General features: G+C 50.5%; 1 protein-coding gene across 2 annotated transcripts in view; it reads left to right on the top strand.

Annotated features, from left to right (window-relative positions):
- Positions 1-38: 38 nt before the first annotated feature.
- TRIM3 (tripartite motif containing 3) overlaps positions 39-4,731 on the top strand; it is a 24,742-nt gene continuing 20,049 nt past the window's right edge. Inside the window, exon 1 of one of the 2 annotated variants that reach the window (XM_007459816.1) lies at positions 39-124. The gene's annotated coding sequence lies outside the window, so the exon portion shown is untranslated. The remainder of the gene's footprint in view (positions 125-4,731) is intronic. The other variant, XM_007459817.1, reaches the window with a different exon arrangement.

The raw sequence follows: 4,731 nt of genomic DNA, 5'->3' as shown, positions 1-4,731 counted from the left end.
GGCGCGGGACGTGGGGCGGCGCCGCGGGCAGAGCCGGGCGGACGGGCGCTGGCAGCAGCAGCGCCGCGGGCCCTTCGGAGTGGCCGCAGCCCGGGTCTTGGCCCTCCCATCCTGCCTCGCCGCGGTGAGTGCGACGGGAGGCCCCCAGGGGTGCGTTTGTATCCCTGTCTGCCCAGGTCCCGGTCCGGGTGCGAGCGGCGGTGTGTCTGTCCGAGTGTCTGTGGGTGAGGGCATAGATGCTTTTCAAAAGCTGTGCCTGTCTCTGTCCACGTGAGGCGTGTCCCTGTCCGTGAGAGCAGTGGGGGGATTCTTCGGGCTGTGGCTGCTCACGTGAGGTCCATGTTTGAGGGGGGAGGCGCGGGTGGATGGGTGATGCTTCCTTGGAGGAGCGCGGGGTTTGGGAGCTTCTGTATGTTGGCGGAGGGTGTCGAACGCTGCGGCCGAGGATGGTGGGGGGTGGGGGAGCGGGTGGGGCTGCTGAGTGGGACTCTGGAATCTTGTGGCCCAGCTTGTCCGAGGGTTCCTTTCTCCCTGGTGCAGACACTTCCACCCTTTGCTACCCCCTCCCTCCTCAGGCACCTAGAGGCCCACCAGCGGGTATAGAGGACACCCTTTCCTCCTCTAGCACTGGCCTCTGGACAGGAAGCCGCATCCGGAGGCTGTTTCTTGTAGGAAAGGACCCTTCTGTTTCCCCTGCAGCCTGGGCCCCGCCTGGAGGACCCCAGGCTCCTCCCTGGTTCTGGCCTCCTCCCTTGTGGACTTGGCTTCAGATCATGGGCTGCAAACCTGCAGGGACAGATGGTTGCAGGTTGGAGGGGCAGGCTGCACCCCAGGGAGGTCAGTCCACCAAAGGCCAGCCCTGGGCTTGTTCCTGGTGTGGGGGTCTCCGATGTGGAAAGCAAAAACCCAGGACTGGCCCCTGTAGGAAGATGAGATCTGGTAGGTTGGAGCAGGTGCAGAGGTTTTTTTCACAGGTCTCTCCCTGCCTGTCTGTCCAGCTCATCAGTGCCCATTCACCCCCTAAGCAGGGTTCTGATTTGCTGCAGAATTGGAATCAGAGCTGCAGGCCTGACAGGTGCCCTGCTTCTCTTGGCTTGCATGCCTCCAGTGACAGAGCACTTACTACTTCTGTTATGGGAAAGCTTCTTTATGTTAAGTGGAGGTCTTTTTCCTTGGAACTTCGTTCGCTTGTCTTGTTATTGCCTTTGATTTTGCCTCTCTGTCTGGTGAGAGGATACTGCAGTGATTTAAACATGGCTCTCTTATCACCAACATATACTGAGCACCCTCTGTGTACCAGGTGCTGCCTCAGCCACTTAGGCGACAATGGCATTCTTGCTGAGAGAAGAGCTTGAGCAAAGGCCCATAGTTGATATAGTACAGCCTGTGTTCAGAAAAATGGAGCAAAACCATTTTGCTAGGCTAGGGTAGGGGGTGCCCAGAGGGAGTGTCATGGGTGCCCTAAACTCAGCAAACATTTATTTTGGAAGGGAGGTGGGGACAACTACAGCCACTCTCTAACACACCTAGCCTTCCTGTGGAAACCAGCAATCATACTCAAGGTAGTACAAGATTGGATTTAATCATGGGCACATATTACAGTGTGTAGGGACCTTTGGCTGGACAGAAAACCTTGGGAATCTCAGATTTGGGGAAGAAAAAGATACCCTCCCCCAATTTGCAAGTAAGGGGATGGAGTAGGAAGTTGTCCGGAGTCTTATCTTGCATTGGTGAAATTAGTGAGAGTCAGGACTAACTCCTGGATCTCCCGATTTTTAACCTAGACACATTTTAGGAGCAGAAGCAAGGATAATAGTCATACCTTATATCTGAAAGTTGAAAGAAGAGGAGGAATTGAAAAGACTCCCAGGATTCTGGCTGATGTGGCTAGGTGGATGGTGGTGGCTTTTATTGAGATGAGGGACGCAGCAAGATGAGTAGGTTAGGGGAGAGTGAATTCAGTTTTAGACTAGTCTCTAGCATCATCCCTGTACAGATGTCCAAGGTACAGCTGGATATACAGGTGTGGGTTCAAGAAGTTTTCCACACAGGAGATAAGGCTTTGGGAGTCATTAGCAAGTGGATGGTAACTGAAACCATAGGAGATGGTGAGATTTTCCAGACAGAGTATGAAAGTGAGGGGAGAAGAGGCCCTAGAACAAAGCCCTGAGGAGCCAGACATATAAGGAATGGACAGTGAAGGAGCAGCCAGAGAGGCAAGTGGAAAACTCGCATCGAGTGGGTTGTGATAGCATCAAGTACAGCCTCTGCCCTTTTGAGTCTTGCTCTCTTGCCCAACTGGTCCGTGTTTCTTAATTTTTCATGCTTCTGTTCCATTACTCACTGTTTTCCCAGTGTACCTATCAAACTCCTATTTGTCCCCCAAGGGCCAGCTCATATATCCCTTCCTCTGCAAGTCTTCTTTATTCTCCACCACCTTCAGAGTTGGGTACTTCCTCCTCTTTGCTGCCATAGCAGTTTGAATATGTCAATATCGTGACACTTATCACATGGTAGTTGTGTATTTCTATGTCTGTTTCCCACACTAGTCTGAGAACTTGTGAAGGACAGGGAGTGTGTCTGTTTCAGCATTGTGTCTCCAGTAACCACTTTAAGGGCCTTGTGCAGAGTGCCCAGGAAGTTTGATTGATAGGTTGATCAGCTCATTGAATGGTTCATTCACCTACTTACTCAGTCTGGCAGTAGGGGGTGGGAGAGTTGGTACTGCAAATTTCATCATTTTCCTTCCCTGCCAATCTTATTGCAAGGATTCCTTGGCTTTGAGGACTTCACCTCCTCCAAGGCTTCATCTGTTTCAAAGAAAACCCAAAGACTGTAGCCTGCAGTCATTTGTCGTTTTGCTGAAGCCTCAAATGATCAAATACACTTGGAGGCTAGTGACCAGGAGTGAGTCATTTTCAGAAGCAAGTGAGCCTAACTGGCCTCCTGCATCCACTTTTTAACAATGCCTCGGTCACCTACCTTCACTCACAGCTGTGTCAATCATGTATACTGGGACTTCATGAGGTTGTACGAGGAAGTCATGGAGGAAATTAGATGCTGTTTGAGAATTTGGAGAAACTGAAAAGCCTTGAAACACATCCTTTGCAGATGTCAAAGATCAGGTGGAATCAGCACTGGCTGTCCTCATTTGCTCACAATCAGCTTCCTCTTCAGCCCCCTGGATCTGGCTTCCTTTCCTCCAGCCCTTAGAAACCACACTCCCTGAGGTTAATACCGGTTTCTTTGGGGCTTTAGATCATGGGAACTGTTTGCAGCATTTCACAATGAAGATTGTTCTCTTACTTGTGAAGCTCTCTTCTCCCTTGGTTTTCATATCTCTTTCCTGATTCTGGGAAAGAGTAGTACTGATAATTCTACTAATCGCTATTTTGGGGGTTATCTTCAGAATTTTCTGCCCATGTGCACATGCGTGTCTACATCAGTGGGCACCTGTCCTTCATCTTTTTTTTTTTTAATTTATTTATTTATTTTTATTTTTGGCTGCGTTGGGTCTTCGTTTCTGTGCGAGGGCTTTCTCTAGTTGCGGCAAGAGGCGGCCACTCTTCATCGCGGTACGCGGGCCTCTCACTATTGCGGCCTCTCTTGTTGCGGAGCACAGGCTCCAGACGTGCAGGCTCAGTAGTTGTGGCTCATGGGCCTAGCTGCTCCGCGGCATGTGGGATCTTCCCAGACCAGGGCTCGAACCCGTGTCCCCTGCATTAGCAGGCAGATTCTCAACCACTGCGCCACCAGGGAAGCCCTCTTTTCAGGCTTTGCTTTCTGGGCCTGTCCCTTAAATGTTGAGGTTCATTGGGGCACAGTCACAGGCTCTCCTTTCTCACCTTATGCCCTCTCTGGGTGATGTCATCCACTTCCATGCCTTCAGGTACCGTCTCTACACCAACTCCCAAATCCATATCTCCAGGCCAGACCTCTTTCCTAGGCTCCAGCTTATCTTTCCAACTGCCAGCTGGACCTCTCAAATGTCCCATAGGCACCTCAGATTCCTCTTACTAGACACTGAACCTGTCACCCTCCCATCCAAACTGCTTGTCTTTCAGAGTTTTGAAGCCAGAAAACTGGGAATCACCTCTAATTCCTTCTTCTCCCTCTACTCTTCATATCTAACCAACTGGTCACCAAGTTCTGCTGATTCCTCCCTATAAAATCCACTTCTGTCAACCTCCCCTTAGCCACTCCCCTAATCAAGACCACCATCATCTCTCCTCTCCGATATCATGGCAGTCTCTTAACTTTCTACTCATGATACCCCTCAACTGTTTTCCACAGTGCAGTCAAAAATTTACTCTTTTTGCTCTCTCACTCTATACTTAAACCTCTTCACCTCCCCACCCTGCTCCTTTGCGCTTTGGGTAAAGCCTTAATCCCCTAGCAGGGAAGGGTAAAGTCTCAACTCCTCATGGCCAACAAAGATTTGTATGATCTAGCTCCTGCCTACCACTGCATCTCATTTCTTAGCCCTCCCCTGTCACAGTGTTTGATTCAGTCTCCTGATGCAGAAGAGGCACCATTCTCTCTTTAACTCTTACCCATCCTGGAGCTCTTGAATGGCCCTTTCTTCAGGAGAACTCTCAGGACCTCCAGCCTCCTGTACATCCTTCCCTCGCCCCAGATCTTCCCTGTCATAGCCCTCACCACATTGCACTACATTAATTGATTTATTAGATTGTGGAATCCATGAAGGCTGAGCTGCGAGTTTTATCTTTG

Source organism: Lipotes vexillifer, unplaced genomic scaffold (genome assembly GCF_000442215.2).
Source record: "Lipotes vexillifer unplaced genomic scaffold, Lipotes_vexillifer_v1.1 scaffold61, whole genome shotgun sequence".
NCBI lineage: Eukaryota > Metazoa > Chordata > Mammalia > Artiodactyla > Lipotidae > Lipotes > Lipotes vexillifer.
This window is presented reverse-complemented; position numbering and strand designations above follow the sequence as displayed.